This window comes from Dasypus novemcinctus, chromosome 13, assembly GCF_030445035.2.
Source record: "Dasypus novemcinctus isolate mDasNov1 chromosome 13, mDasNov1.1.hap2, whole genome shotgun sequence".
NCBI lineage: Eukaryota > Metazoa > Chordata > Mammalia > Cingulata > Dasypodidae > Dasypus > Dasypus novemcinctus.
Window position 1 is genome coordinate 88,995,220 of NC_080685.1, and position 16,440 is coordinate 89,011,659.

Sequence of the window (16,440 nt, forward strand, 5' to 3'; positions counted from 1 at the left end):
GCCATGAGGATTAGGAATAATACCTTTAATACAAAGCTTCTGGTGTCAGAGCCGAGCAGAGCCGGCACACAGCAGGATTCAAGAATAGGCAGCTATCGGTACTGTGGAAGCTTCTCTGCTAGTAGGTACAGAGGCAAGAGGGAGCAACATCACCCAGGAATGTGTGTGAAACCTCGGTGAGGAGGTGCATACCAAAAGTGGGCGTGGGCATACAAAGCTGTTATTTGTGTGTGCATCCAAAGCAATTCCTTCTCCTTTTCCAATGAGCCCCCTACCCTGACAGGGGCAGCAGAGTGGAAGGGGCTGGTACAAGTCTCCACAAACCCCTTGGTTTCTGAGTTTCTTGTGCTGGGTCTAAGCAAGTAAGAGGTTGAGAAGCCGGTAGGAGTAGCAGGAAGCCGACAGCCTGCAGAAGCTTCCTTTTCTCCCCTCCACCCAGCAACGGTTAAATACCGCCACCCACATCCACTCCCCTTCCCCATCCCCATCTCCCGCCCCCTGCTTTCCTTTCAACAATAAGAGCACGGGCGGGCGGGAGGACACCCTAGCGAGGAGAGGATTCTGCCCTTCCTTTCCCCGTTCCCCCTTAAGACAAACCAGGAAGCAGCCGCAGCTCGGAACCAGGCCACCTTAACAGTGGAGTAATGGTCTGGCCTCTCGCCAAGTCCCACCTCGGCTCCAGCTCCGGCTCCTCCCCTGAATTCTCCTCCCGCTCTGCTCCAGGAGAGCTGGTGAGCAAGAGTCTGGCCGGAGTTGGCAGGAGCTGTTGCCATGACAAGCATTTTCTTAAGAAAGCTCTGCTGTTGAGACCTTCCAAAGCTGGGGGTGGTAGGGGGGCACGAACTTCCTGGGGAGCCATCCCTCGAGGAGAGCAAGATCAGACACCCGCCCAGCTCCTCTGCACCCATTTTCTTCCAGGAATCTGAGAGGTCCTTCCCCTAGGAAGGGCCGGGGAAGGAGACCCAGCCCACTCCCCAGCTCTAATAGGAAAGGCCAGAAAGCAAAGCAGCATCTCTAGCGCGGTTGCCACATTGGGGAGGCCAGTGGGTGGTCACCCCCATCGTACCCCGTCCATGGAAACCTGGAGGGAGAGTCTCGCTTGGAGAAACCCGGATCCTTGCTAGAAAGAGAGGTAGGCTTGCAGAGAATGAATCGACTGGTGATTTGCAAACTTTGTTTCTTTCTTTCCTCTCAATCCTTCTAAAACTCCCTGAATTTCCTCTTCATAACGTATTTTACCTGACTGGGTTTGGAGGTCTCGTAGTATTTTTTTAATATGTGTGTGCCCAGATTTGCCAAATATTTGTTGACTAGACTCGATTCTGAGAAACCATATAATCAAACAAGTGATATCTTTTTCTAGTTCTCGTTATTCCTGGGCTGTGGGGGGAGGGAAATGGAGGGAACGTCTTTTCACACCCAAATTGAGCCCTTGGAAAAAGCATTTACACCCCCCCCCCCCTTCCATTCCTGCCTTCCCCCTCCCCCTTGGCTTGGGAATGAGACGCAGAATGGAAAACTGTTGCAAAAATATTTTCCGTGTCTGTTCCCTTTCTCGAAAGCCCCAAAGAGAGATGGAAAAAAAAAAAAAAAGCAAGAGATTTTCAGCAAGAAGGAGGAGCTGCAGTGGGGACAGGAGAAGGGGCATACTTGGGGGTGGGTGGTGGTAGGAGCTAGGAGAAGTTGGGGTGAGGGGAGTAGACAAGTTAAATTTCTTTGGCTTTGCAGAGAAACCTCAGCAGTTTCTCTCTGCCTCTTGAAAAACATCCTCAGACTTTCAGTCTATAATTAGCTGTGGAAAAAGCTGGGAGTTCCCTAGCACCGCTGTTGTCTGAGTGTGTGTGAGCTTCAAGAACCAACTGTATGAGTGTCTCGAAAGGGCACCACCCTACACATCTCTGATCCCAAAGGGGAACGAGGCGGAAGGGCCGGAGTTGGAAAGTTTGCAATTTCGAGGCGGGTGAATGTTCGGTGGTTGGGGGTTGGCAGCATCGTTCCCTGGGAGGGTCCGTGAAGGATCCTGGGTCACTGTGCTGTCTTGCTGAAGAGCTGGAAATGTAGACTGGCGTTCTTCTTACTGCTCTGCCTTCGCACACACGCACACGCACTCCCACACTCGGCTCACTCTCGCTGGGGGGCCGCTGGCGTGGTCCCCAAGGTGAGCGCCGCCTCCTGCAGAGGGACCCCCTAGGCGTGGAGGCCGCGGGAGGGGCTGCGGCCGAGTCCTAGCGGTGGAGAGGGCACTCTGCTCGCCGGGGACGCTGCCCTCCTGGGCATGCCTGAAGGACTTACAATAACTTGCAGACGTGATGCCGACGCCTGCTGGCCTGGGCCGGGGACTGTCGGATGAAGAAATTAGGCGGGCACTCAAGTGACGGTGCTGGGGTGGGGGTGGGGGGCACCGGGGGTGCGGGGCAAGGGGGAATAAAATCCCATTCCACAGGTCCTCTCCTCCTCAGGGTGGGGTGTCTGGCAGGGAGTCTCCAGATCCACCCCTCCCTCCTTGAGCCCCCCTCAAAGCTGCTCCTTCTCCTCGCCCTTCCTCACCTTCAGCCTCCTCACCCCCTAGCCCTGGTTCTGGGAAGGAAGGGAAGGTGTGAGGACGCATTCCAGCCTGGGGGTAAGGAGGGACTAGGTGGCGAGGCCTTCGGAGGAGGGGGCTGAAGGGGCTGCGGCTTGGCCGACGTGAGCCGGCGTCCCATCCTGGGCCGAAGGTGGTGGCATCAGGGAGCTGGCTGTGGTGGGGTGGGAGGCACGGTGGCGACGTGGTAAAAGGGTGCTTTGCGGCCTGGGTCCAGGACCTGAAGCAGGCAAATCTGTGGGAGGCAATGGAAGGGGTGGGGGATGGCGGGGTAGGAAACACCTGCCCTCAGCCCCAGCCAGAGAAACTGGGGAGGGAGGAAGCAAAAGACTTTGAGGCCTGGGAGAGCAACAGGAGCCAGTTTTCATTTTGAGGCGTTGGATGATTGATCTCCCTGCACCCCAGGGCTAATCAAAAAGGGAATGAGGCCTTCCTTTGGGGAGGGGGGGAGCCAAGACAGAATCAACGCCCTTCTTCTTAGGAAGTGGGTGCGGAATCCGTTCTTTGCTCCTCCTAGGGAGTCCCATCCTTCTGCCACCATCTTGCTAAGGCACAATCCTGAAGGCACGCTGTTTACCCACCCCTCCTTCCTGCCCTCCAGTCTTGGGGGTCCAGAATTCCCCCAGTCAGCGGCCGGCCTTCCTATTTTCAGTATTCTGTCTTGGGGGGTGGGGGCTTCTGCCTGAACCCAGCCCTGCAGAGCAGTCCCTGGGTTAGCTCGCTGAGGCTCCAGCTCCCGTGGCTTTTGTCCTGGGTGGGGGGCTGCGGCGGAGCCTGCTCTCTGCAGCCCCGGCCCTCCCCGCCGGTGTCTCCCGGGTCGGGATCGATACTGCAGCAGAGCCGCGTCCCCTCCGCTCTCCGCCGCCTCCCGGCCCCGCCCCCGCCCCGACGCCGGCTTCTCCCGCAGCTGGGCGCCACCCGCCCGCCTTCTGCCGGAATCTAGAGACTCGCGGGAGAAGACGCCGGGGCGCTGCGGGAGCTAAAATGTCCTGCCTCCCAGGTGGTGCTAAACCCACTCAGTTCCACTTCCATTTACCACCTCGGGCCCTGGATTCAAGGTCCAGCAGGAGGAAAACCAGGTGGTCTTAGTCCTTCTCAGGCTCCCAGCGCCTAGCGCAGGGCCCCAGAGGCGCCCCAGACGTTGCACTGGTCCGTGTTTGTTGAAAGAAGGAAGCGGCAGTTTGGAGGAGACAGTTTGGAGGAGACAGTCGGTAGACCTAGGGCCTCGTCCCTGCCGGTTCCTGACTTGCTCTCTTGTCTTCAGTTTCCCCTTTGCACAATGGGAAGCCTGTTGGTGGGAAGGAGTGGCTGAGTTAGATTTGTCACATTTCTAGTCTTTGATGATGGAAGAAAGTCAAAATGGGAGGGCTCAGCTAGCAGGCAGAGGAATTTGTCCAACGTGTGGGTGCTGGAAGAATTAAGGTGGTATGCGTGTGTGAGGTGAGGGCTGGCGAGTCAAGTGGAGGCTCCTGAGCCCGGATGTGGAGAAGCATCTTCCGCACTTGCACTGAGGACTGAGGGGGAAAGAGAGGATGGATGGCCTTTGGCTGCTCGGCTCAGCAGTGACCCAGCCATCACTTGCCCCGGAAGTCAGCTTTCCTTGGGAAACTGCCTCTATTCAAGAATTTAGCCTTTCTCAGCAACCCCCATCCTGGGCCCTTTTCCCTTTCTGCAGTGTTTCTGGCCTTGGACCCAACACCCAAAGACAAGGGTCAGCCCTGTCCATCCAGGGCAGAACCTTCCAGACCCGCCAAGCTATGGCGGGAGGAAGGAAGATGTCCATTCTTGCTCCCAAGGACCCTAAGAAGCATGTTTGACCTACCAGGTGTGTGGTTTGACTTTAAAGAGTTATGCCCACCCTGGACCTAACTCTCCTTCCCTGGAGGAATTCTTCAGACCATCCGAACTCTTCCCCAGCCTGCCCCTCAGACGGGGCTCTCTACCCAGCCCAGTTGCCTGCTCCTAGGACAAACGTTGATTCCCGCCATTCAGGCTTTTGGTGGAGAAGGTTGAGAAGGAGAGAGGGCTGAGAAAGGCAGTGTCTCTGGGAAACAAGGAAGCAGGACACCTGGGCCGGGGCAAACTGTGGTGACCCCCTTTCCCATGCATTTTTCCTTTCCTGCAGGACAAGCCATAGGACTAGAACAGGCCCCGGGGCTGATGTCCAAAAGGCCTATTGTGGAATGTTGTACTCAGCTTCCTCTTCCAGCATATCTCTTTGTCTCCTCTTTCCGCTTTCCCTCATAATGAACCATTCTTGTTCCACTGACTTATTTCCTCTGCACGTGTTTAACCAGTAATGACAGGGATTTTCTACTTCTGACTCCACCTGAAGCCAGTCTTCGGGAACCAGAGCCAGCTGCTCCTGCCAGGGAAGGAGCAGTTTGTTTGTGGGGTGGGGTGGGGGGTGGTGGCGAGGCCACAGGAGAGCAAAGGGGGATGGGAAATGGCACCAGGGGCCAGGCATCGTCCTCTCTTCCAGCTCTCCTTCTCTGTTCCTCTCTGGCTGGGGTCTTCAGCCTCAGCCCTTTCTCTCCACCTCAGCCCTTTCTTTCTGCTCGGTTTTGCCAGGTTTTGAACACAAATACCTTGGGCAGATCAGAGAAGGTAAACTGGAATGGAGACAAGCCCCCCCTGGACGGTGCCTTCCTGCCCGTTTCTGAGGGGAGTAGAGTTATTGGTGGGAGGGTAAGGCCTCTCAGCTAGCCTAGGGAAACTCTTGGCTCGGGACATTTCATAGTGAGGTTGCAAATGTAATGCCAGGAGTGTAAAACAGTGCAGACCGTGTGGAGGAAAGTTAGCAGTATCTAACGAAACTACACATGCATTTACTCAGCCATCCTACTTCTAGGAATTGATCCAGAAGGTACACATTTACAAATATGAAAAGATATTTGTACAAAGCTATTCTTTAAGGCATATTTGTAATAGAAAATCTTTGGAAACTACCCAAATGCCCATCCTTAAGAGTCTGGTTGAAGGAACAGTGATATAGTCACTCAATAGAGTATTATACAGTCAAAAAAAAAAAAAGAAAGAATAAGTAGGAGCCCTACAAACTGATATGAAGTTATTTCCAGGATATGCTTTTAAGTGAAAAAAGCACAATGTAAAAGAGGGTGTATGCCATCTTTGGGAGTGAGAAAGCAGAAGAAATAAAAATAGATTTTACAAACTTGTACATCCACAGGAAGGATAAGCCAGAAATTAATTAAATTGGTTACCTACATGGGATGAGTAGAAACAGAGTGAAGGAGACAGGGATGGGAATAAGACTTTTTTTATTGTACCTTTTCAGACAGTTTTAAACCATGTAAGTATTTTACACATTCAAAAATTAAATTAGATCCAAAAGAAAGAAAAAAGCAAACCCTAAAGCTGACCACAACAGTTCAATTAACCCAAGTAACAATTATTAACTCTACAAAGAAAATAACTAATTCACAAATTTTTTTAACTCAGTACTCTGACTATACATCCTTAGGGGAATATATATATTCTAAGGATAAAAAGAACTGTGAGAAAACCTTGAACTTTCCTCTGGAGGTTTGATATTGTCATGGTATTGGTTCCATCACTTGGAAACTATTTTTGTTTGTTGTAGGGTAGAACAAATGAGTAACTTTATTGATGTCTCTGGGAATCAAGGTTTCACTATGGAAGAAGAGAGCTATGAGTTTGGAATGGGTGGTCTTTAGATATCTCCTAGGTCTGTCCACTGAAAGAGCCTAGAAGCAATGCTACCCTAGTGGCACTAAACACACCTACTGCCCCAATGTTTATTTCTAAATACCACTAAAAGAAACCAGTGCTTCTTAGAGAAATGGCTGGTTCCAAGCCTGAGACTGGAAAAGTACAAAAAAGCTGGAATGTGGGGAGCGGGTATAGCCCAAGTGGTTGTTTCCCACATATGAAGTCCCGGGTTCAATCCCCAGTACCTCCTTTGAAAAAAAAGAAAGCTAGAGTGTGCTTATGTCAAAAGAATACCGTAGTCAGCTTAAAGGGGCTCCCACTGGGCAAATCTGGGACATATTGAGCATCAGAAAGAATAACAGGAATGGATTATAACACAATGAATAAAAAAGATCCCATGAGTCTATACTGATGGTTAAAGGGGGGACAGGGAGGTGCAGAGAGAGAAAAACTCTTCTTTATATAGAAATGCCAGCTAGTAAAATGTAGAGGTCATGACCAAACTTTAAATCCACCATTTTGCAGCCCCCAATGTAATAACTGATTCAGCCTAGGCTTACTAATGGATGCTAAAGCCATTGGGTGAAAAAGGTTGGTCTCAGGATATCACCCCATAGATTACTTACTCCTTATAAAAGGAAAAATCTGTGTCTGCAGTGGGCAGTGGAGCACTCAATGCCTTAATGAAGGAATCAAACACCAGCAGTAGTGGGGCCACCTGACAGTAGTGTTTCCTGATGAGCTGCAGTAAGAACCCCGTTACCTATGTTCTCATCAAAAAGTTCATCCTGAATCTAATAATTGGGGACGCAAAAGGCAAATCTAGACTGTGGGACCTAATACATGGAACCAACTGAAATTCTTCAAAAAGGTCAATGTCATAAAAAACATAAAAAGTATTTGTGCTGGGGGGGGGTGGAGGGGAGTGGAAACCAATATAGCTGAAAAGAAACTGAAGAGATATTAAAACCAAATGCAGTGCATAAGCCTTAATTGGATGCTGGAAACGAAAATTTTTAAAAAGACTGTAAAAACTATCTTGGGACCGATGAGAAATTTTTTTTTTTAAGGGAAGGAGGCAATTATTTATTTATTTATTTATTTAGGTACAGGAATTGAACCTGGCACCTCATATGTGAGAAGCTGGCACTCAACCACTGAGCCACATGGGCTTCCCTGAGTTGTTTTTGCTTTTTAAAGATTTATTTCTTTCTCTTCCCTTCCCTGCCCCAGTTGTCTGCTCTCTGTGTCCATTTGCTGTGTGTTCTTCTGTGACTGCTTCTATCCTTATCAGCAGCAACCGGAATCTGTGTCTCTTTTTGTTGCATCATCTTGTGTCAGCCTTCCGTGTGTACAGCGCCACTCCTGGGCAGTCTGAACTTTCCTTCGCTGGGCGGCTCTCCTTACAAGGTGTACTTCTTGCGCGTGGGGCTCCCCTACATGGGGGACACCCCTGTGAGGCAGGGCACTCCTTGCATGCATCAGCACTGTGTGTGGGCCAGCTCCACACGGGTCAAGGAGGCCTTGGGTTTGAACCTTGGACCCCCCATGTGGTAGGCGGACGCTCTAACCATTGAGCCAAGTCCACTTCTCCCTGAATTGGTTTTTATTGTTTGTTTTGCTTGTTTTTTATTTTGTTTTTTCAGGAGACACCAGGAACTGAACCTAGGACCTCCCGTGTGGGAAGCAGGTGCTCAACAGCTTGAGTCACATCTGCTCCTGAGAAATTCTTAATAAAATCTTTTTAGGTGTGATAATGGTGATAAGGTCTTATAAGCAAATGTCTTTATTCTTAGGAGATTCATGCTCGAGTATTTTGGGCAATGTCTCTGCAAGTTATTTTTGAATGGTTCAACAAAAAAGTGTGTGTGTATCCACGTAAATAGTTGGTGCACCTAAGGGCACTGTGTTTTTCAATGTTTTGGGTTTGAAATTTTTCAAAATAATAGGTTGGGGAGAAAAGCCAGTGTCAGGAGCTGCTGGATTCTTGCTCTGCACTCCTCACCCATCTCCCCACTGAGCCTGACCCATAGGAGCTCTTCATTCCAAGGAACCCATCGACCCCGAGCTCCAGGAGGCCCTGCCCTGAGTCCCCGTGGGGCACACAGAGGGGGCCTTCCTGACAAGTGATTTCCTTCCCACCCTACTGCTGCCAACACCAGTCTCTGCCTTCTGTGGAGGAACGGCTGGGGCACAAGGGGCCAGGAGACAGCAGTGCTGGGCAGCTGGGGAAGCCCAGGCACAAGAGGGCCTGCAGAATCACCCCTACCTTTCCAAGAGCGGCCCTAGATGGTCAGAGGGGGGATTGCCAATGGCCCAGACATGGCCAACCTTTCCTGTTCTGTTTGAATTCTATAATTAGGTGATTCTGAGGAAACCCGCCATGGCTGCCCTGAATCTCCATGCCCCCAACCCAGTCCCACACCCCACACCTTGTCAGGGGACGCCTGGCTGGCTGCACTGTCAGTGACCCAGGTGGCTGTGCTGTCCCCGCCCCCCTCCAGCCTCCCTGGTCCCAGCTCTGGAGGGGGATCTTCTCCCTCTCTTTTCTCCCTGGAAACCCTGGGGCTAAGCCAGGGTTCTTTTCTCATGTTTGATCCTCCAGTCAATCCCCCTTCTGTCTTGCTGGAAAACTTGAAAGAACTGGGAGCCAGGAGATAGGAAGGGGGTGGACCGGGAGGAGTTTTCCCCCAGGGTGCTGCCTGGCTGCCAGGAGAGCACGGGGCTGGGAGTCAGAAAACTGGTGATCTGGGCTCTTGCTTCTTGTGTGACCTTGACCAAGGCTAGTGATGTCTCTGGGCTTTCATCTCCCCTTCTGTAAAATAAAGCCAAATTGGGGAAAACCGGCTTTTAAAAAAAAAAAAAAAAAGCGGTTATACATTTATAGAAAAATCATGCCAAAAGTATAGGGTTCCCATATACCCTCCCACACACATAGAGTTTTCCCAATTATTGACATATTGCATAAGTGCAGTACATTTGTTATGCTTGATGAGACGTTATTATTATAATTATACTATTAACTACAGCCCATAGTTTACATAAGGGTTCACTTTATGTGTTGTACAGTTCTCTGGGTTTGTTGGTTTGTTTCTGATAACTTATATACAACCTAAAATTTCCCATTTTATCCACTTTCTTAAATATACAATTCACAAAATTGTGCCTCTGTCACCAAACAGGCATTTTTTCATTCCAGACCCTCTTCTGTGGAAGACTCATTGCCCAAACCAGACTCTTTATCTTGGAATCTAGCACAATGCAGCAACCCGTAGCAAAGCTCTCTCCTTCTGCCCAGAATGATCAGAGGGAAGGAGGGCAAAGAGGATTTGCCTTATGGACAGCCACCCTTGAAGTGTGGGAGTAGCACTGGTTCTAAGATTTCACACCTCTACCAGCCTAGAACTTCAGTTAAGAAGTATTCGCTCAACACCTCCACAGGTCATATTCTGCTGTCCTAAGCAGGAAACTATGAATGTAGGGAGTTGACTGTCTCATGGGGAACATGAGCTACCAAAGTTATTGGACTAAACCATAGGAAATTTAATATGCAACCACTTTTGACCTATCAGAAGGCAATTTCCAAGAATTCAACCTAATATTAATATTACTAAACCTTGGATATCAGAGGCTGTAGTCAATACCGTGGGCTGAAGAGATTAGGTTTTCATCTTTTTTTTTTCCTTTCCCTCCCCTGCCCCCCCCTCCACCCCTGTGCCCCTGCCCTACTGTTTTTGCAGTCTGTGTCCATTCGCTGTGGAACAGATCTTCTTTATCTATTTCTTCTTGTTTCTCTTCTTGTCTTTCTCCTCTAGAATTCACTGGGATTTGATCCTAGGGACCTCTGATGTGGAGAGAGATTCCCTGTCAATTGTGCCACCTCAGTCCCTGCTGCACTTCACCTTGACTCTTCCCTTCATCTCTCTTTTTGTTGCGTTGTCATCTTGCTGCATGACTCACTTGCACGGGTATTGGCTCTCCTGCGCGGGCTCTCGGCTCGCCGCGCAGGCACTGGCCTCACCACGTGGGCACTCACGTGGGCACTTTGCTCGCCATGCGGGCACTCAGTGTACCATGCAGGCACTCAGTTCGCCACGCAGGCACTGGCTCGCTACACAGGCACACTTTCTCTTCTTTTTCACCAGGAGTCCCCAGGGATCGAACCCAGGTCCTCCCATATGGAAGGCGGATGCCCTATTACTTGAGCCACATCTGCTTGCCTGAGTTTTCATCTTAACGATGGAGAGGGTTAGGAGAAATTCAGGTAAAACCACCAGCTACTGGTGGTCCTGGAGGTAGACTCACTGGCCAAACCCTTGTCCAGACTCTGGCTGAAATTCCAGCCTTATCCTTCTTGGTAATTGGGAGGCAGTGCCTGTGATTAGAGAGGAAAGGGCTGTCCACGTACAGTCTGTTATTCCTGTGTCCTGAGTGCCCTGCTCCCTATCTTGGGAGCTGAGGATAGAGGAAGCTTTAAGTAAGGGGGAGATACCTACCCTATTCTTATCCTCATTTAGAGGTGGACAAGAGCAGGACACACACTTGAAGCCTCATCTGGCATGGGGACAGACGACCTAGTGATGGTGGGTAGCTGTGAGATGGAATGGCAGAGAGCTGAAAAGGTGCTTGTGGGAATGGGGAGATCAGAACTTGGCAAGGTTCACCTGAAAATTACTCTGGGAGGGGATGCTTGCCTATCAAGATGTGAAGGAGGAAAGAGGGGAGATCTGATGGAGTAGAGGATGGGGAGATGGGGTTGGGAAGAAGGGCGATGCTGCTAATCCCGACCAAGGACGCTGAGCATCATGGAGTCAGCTGCTCGGGGTGGTGACGGGGCCGCCTGCCCCCGCTGGAATACCTCCGCCCTTTGTCTGAGCCAGCACTGATAGCGCGGGCACGGTGGCATCTGGCCTCAGCAGCGCCTGCTGCCTGCCTGCTCCCTTGGCACTCGTGGACCATGAGGGTCATTTTTCCTTGTTTCCCCCCTGCCGTCAATGCAACAGCATTCTTAGTGGGGAACACTCATAGGACATCTGTTAGGATGCTAGGACAGGCACAGGTGGCACCCAGACTTCCAGGAGATTCCTGACCTTGGTACAGAGGAGGTCGCCAAGCTTTGGGCAGGTGGGGGACAGCTCACTTCTTTGAGCCTTAGAGCATTTGAGATGGATAGAGTTAGACAAATGGTCTGATGTCCCCCCCTTCACAAGTGAGAAAACTGAAATCTAGAGACTTCTCCACGGACAGAGGACTCGTGTGAGGCAGACCCAGGCCTACTGCCCCTCCCAGTCTGTGCCTGGGCCCTCGGCCCCTCGCTGCATCACTGTGTGAGCCAGGGCAGCCCCAGCCTCCTCGTGGCCAATCTCTCTATCGACAGAACAGGGGGAGGAGCCAGTCCAGCCCCTCCTGGGATGGTGTGCCTGGTGAGATCACATTCCAGGAGCACACCGGAAGCAAGAGGCTGCGTATGGTGAAGGCGCAGTCCTGGGAGGTGATTGCTGTTGCTATTATTAACAATTAGGGTCATTAGTCCTAGGGAAATGCAAAGTAGCAGCTTCTTGGCACGGCCCTCATCACTCTGCAGCTCTTAACGGAGCTAGGCTTCTCTCTTTCCTTCCACAACTCCTCACCAGACAGGAGGCCGGTGCTGGGAGCAGCAGGGTAATGAGAGGGGACCCTGAGGTCTGGGAAAGGTGTGAGTAGAAACTTCCTCCTGCCTGGGTTTACCTGGCCGTGCCCTTTCCTCGGCCCGAAAGGTCAGAGGGAGTGCAGTGGAGAGAAGCTCGATCGTCTCCACCTCTTTCTCCTTAGCTGACAAAGTCAGGCCGGCTGCTGGGCTCTGATGTGGGGGCTAAAAGTCAGCAGAGGGGGCCACTGGAATGTGACAGTGCAGGCCATTTTTATTGCCAGAGCTCATCTTTCGTTTGCTTGTTCCTTTATTCATTCATGAGACATTAAGTGAGCACAGGCCATATGCCAGGCACTGTGTTAGGGTTTGAGTAGATGTGTCCAGGAGGTGGGGAGTTGTTAAGAATCGCTCAGGGACAAGCCTTCTAAACCTGAGAACCACATTCCAGAGAACTTGCTTTGTCCCCCTGGAGAGCCCCTTCACCCCTCGACTTGAGGAAGGGAAGGCCTAGATTCCATACAATTCTGAGCTGGGGGAGACCTTGGAGTCCATCGAAAGCAGCCCCTTGTGTCGCCAGTGGAGAGGTGAAGCAAGGCTCGATGAGAGCGCTTGTCCTTTGAAGGAGGCAGCTTTCTCCTGGTCCTGAAGCTGGGTGTTCACCCGGTCTACTGGCCTCCCAGTGTTGTCCGCTCACCTTCCAATCCCCTGCTTTAATTCTGCAGCCTCTGAGCCTGGCGGGGCAGAGGTGTCCCATGGTCAGGATGCCCAGGTGGGATCCAAATGGTATCCCACAAAAATAATCTTCCAGTGCAACCCCCAGTTTCTCCTCCAATCCTTACTTCTCATTTTTTTCCCCCTCTACCCTACTTGACAGAGGCAATGTGGTATAAAGAAGTGGATTTAGCTTTGGTGGGTACCAATGGCAGGCATTTTTACTGAACCTAGTTTTCCTGTCTAAAAAGTGTACGTAACACCACTTTTCATATCTGCCCTAAAGACTGTTGTGGCAGACAAATGAGATATTATAGATGAAAGCATTGCTTAAACAATAAAGTCTTCATTTTACCGGTTAATAAAGATGATCATAAAATAGGCTGAAATCCAACCCTAGTCTCTACGCCCATTTATGGATTTCCCCTTTCCATTGCTGAATGAGCGCTTGACAAGAACACTGAGAGGTTCGACGGCATTTATTGAATGTCGACAAAATGCCAGCCACTTTCATATTATGTCACAACAACCACCTTCTGAGACAGGTACAGGATTTGTCTTCACGATCATCTGGTTGCAAGAACAGAAACCCATTCAAAGAAGCAAAAGTAAAAGTGGGCTTGGTGAGAAGGTTGCAGGAACACCTCGCAGAACTTGGCTGCGGCCTGTGCTCTCTCCCCGGCTCCCCTCCGCAGAGGGGCTCCTTTGCTCCCTCGTCCACTGTCCAGGACACACTGCTGTTCACCAAGCAGTAGGCTCAGTCTCCAGGGTGATAGGACCTTCTGCTCAGCTCTCCAAAGTACATTAACAAACGCCAAGAGAGGCGGATTCCAGCTCAGGTCTGCTCCCCTGCTCCCATCCTCTGGGACCTCAGAGGGGGTGGGGTCTCACCGAACATGGCTACCCAGGCCTGTCTCTTCAACAGGGGCTATGGGTGGCAGCAGATGTTTCTAGAAGGGGAACTCCTTGCTCTTAGGTAGATTCAGACCCAGATGTGCTGGACTCGGACACTCGTGCTTTTCTCCACACTGAGCTGTCTCTAAGACAGGATGGAGATGGATGGTGCCCCTGTCGGAGCTCCTAAATAAGAGAGCATGGACGTCATCCCATTATCTGTGTGTTCAGGTGGGGCTGGAAAAATATCAGTATTTTTTAAACCTGCTATGTGACACGTTTTCACATAGATTATCTTTAATTCTTTATGGCATCCCTAAAACATGTTATTATCCCCATTTTACAGATAAGAAAGCTGATGTTCATGAGTCAAGTAGCTCGCTCAGAGGTCATCTGGCTGGTTAGGGTTGGGGCTGATATATGATACCAAGGCCCATGCCCTATATACTATGCCAAACTGTCTCCCTCCAAAAGATTGTTTTATGTCCAGTCTGTTAGAATGTATACTCCATGAGGGTAAGGATTGTGGTCTTTTTGTTCACTGATGTCTCCCACACACCTAGAATACCTGGCACGTAGTAAATGCTCAATAAAAAATTGTTAAATGGCTTTTGCTTTGGTACCTTCTGCAGTCCTGAGCTTCCCAAGGCTGGAGGAAACGGGTAATATTCTGAGCTTTGGAGGATAGGCTGGGGTATATCTATTCCAGTCTGGGTGAGCCTCCAGTCCCTGCTCAACCCCCACAGTCTACTCTGGTGGAGAATGAGAGGGGAAGTCCCTGATAGAGGCTTCTAAAGGGAATTATGCCCCAGGTCCCTTTGCATTTCCTGTCCTGTATCTCCTAGCTAAGATACTCGGCCCTGGCATGCGGATGTAGCTCAAGTGGTTGAATGCCTGCTTCCCATATATGAGGATCCGGGTTTGATCTCTGGTACCTCCAACAAACAAACTACAACAAAAAAAAACCAACTCTCATTGAGGAGTAGATGTAGCTCAGTGGTTGAGCGCCTGCCTGCCACATACAAGGTCCTGAGTTCAATCTCTAGTACCTCCTAAAAAAATTTTTTTTTAAAAAATACTCAGCCCTGGGAGGGAAGCAGGTGAAGGAAGAGTTCCCTAACTGGAAAATCCATTTACTGGGGCTAGGAAATAGGACACCAGATTCCCATGTTGCTAGAGAAAAGAATGCTAACTTTTTGGTCGAATTTTCAGCCCCAGAGTTAGAGGCTACCGAATCGTGGGTCCTTCCTGTGACTTTCTCTGCAGGGAGGCCCTGTGCCCTAATCACAAAATCGGCCGTTCCACTCCCAGCAGCCTGGTCTTCCGTAAGAACACAGGGTTGGGAAAGTCAGATGGAACTGGGTTCACATATCTGCCTGGCCCGTGGCATGACTGTGGGCAATTATTTAACCTCCCAGATTGTCCATTTTCCCTGGAAATATAAAAATAAAGAGTGCTGTGTATGTTCTAAGAGCCTGGCTCATAGTAGGTGCTAACTGAGTTTCAGTTTTTCCTTTTCCCTTCATTTCCCCCTTCTCCCCCCCGAGTCCTGGCAGCAGTCTGCCCACCCACTCCCTGCCAGCCTTTGGGCTCAGTGCATTTCTAAAGGGTCACAGCCCATCATCTCCCCAGGCTCCTGCAGCTCTCACCGGAGGACCTGTGGGGGCTGATCCAGCGCCTCCTCATTTCCACATGACAGGTTACCGTCTCAGTGCCAGTTCCAGGGGTTTGCTTGATGATTGAGCAATAAGAGTCCTGTCAAAATAAGGCAGCGGAGGGTGCAGCGCTGCAAGCACCTCACCTTGTTTGCTCTTGCTGTGCATTCCTCCCCAGGGAGTAGACTGTGAGAGCCAGCGCCCGATGCTGGGAAATCTCTTGGAGGGAGTCGAACCGGTTGGCAATGCTCTACTTACTTGTAGAAGCAGTGGCCCCAGGGTGCCATCACTATCTTGTCACCCAGACCAAATGCCAGCTGCCAGTGGAATTGAGCACTTGATAAACAGGCAGGAGACTCCCAGCCTGGGAACTCCACAACTCACCCCTCCACATAGAATGTAGCTGGCTCCAAGTGGCAGCTCAGCCAAGACAGTGCAGGAAACCAGATCAGCTCGTGCCCCACCCCCCACTGAACTGGAAGGGGGTGGTGTTTGGTGGCTGAGTTTGGTCCCAGTTTCTGCTCCGGCATCCTATGGATCACTTCAGTTCTCCAGGCTCTCTTGGGGTGGTGGAAATTCTCCAGTCCCTCCCAGTTTCTCTCACTGAAGAATGAATGGGAGATGCTCCCAGAGGAAGTGAGCTGAGCCTTATAAACCCAGGTGTGGGTATTAGAGAGTTCATGTGACCAGGCCTCTGGCAGCATGGTTTCTGGGATACAGTGACTTGTTTTTGGCTGCAGCCGTAGCGGAGCCCACACACCAGCCTGTGAACTCCTTGAAAGGAAGGGTGCCTTAGTCATCTCTGTATAACCAGCATTTAGTACAGACCTCGATTCATCGAAGGATGATCAGTAAAGATTGGATGAATAAATGAATAAACAAATAGAATTTTTCCTTTAAACTAGAGGCGAGACCACAGTAAAGTCTGCCTTCTCCCCTCCCACAGCCTCCACCCCTAGGTGGAGCATCTAATCATCCCATGCCTGAATAAAACTGCAAATAACAGGCGAGGTGGTCTAGAGGAATAAGCTCTAGCCTAGAGGGGAGACCTGGGATTTCAGCCGTTAAGTTGCTCTGTCACTTACGGGAAATCACAGAAACTTTCTGGGCTTCAGTTTGTTCATGTGTAAAATGAAGTTTGGACCAAATGTTCTTCAAGGACATTTCAAGTCTAAAATTCTCTGCCTCCTCCTACCCAAACAACTCTGCAGATTAATTATATTCGGTTGCCAAATTTTAAAAAGATTTAAAAGAAGATTCACATGGAAATCCACATT

The 16,440-nt window shown here is 50.5% G+C and overlaps 1 protein-coding gene across 3 annotated transcripts in view; it reads left to right on the forward strand.

Moving 5' to 3' along the window:
* Nucleotides 1–514: 514 nt before the first annotated feature.
* Nucleotides 515–16,440, forward strand: part of ATP2B4 (ATPase plasma membrane Ca2+ transporting 4) — a 90,276-nt gene continuing 74,350 nt past the window's right edge. For 2 of the 3 annotated variants that reach the window (XM_004459050.5, XM_058274992.2), the window contains exon 1: nucleotides 712–1,132. The gene's annotated coding sequence lies outside the window, so the exon portion shown is untranslated. Of the gene's footprint in view, nucleotides 1,133–16,440 lie in introns of all 3 variants that reach the window. The other variant, XM_004459052.5, reaches the window with a different exon arrangement.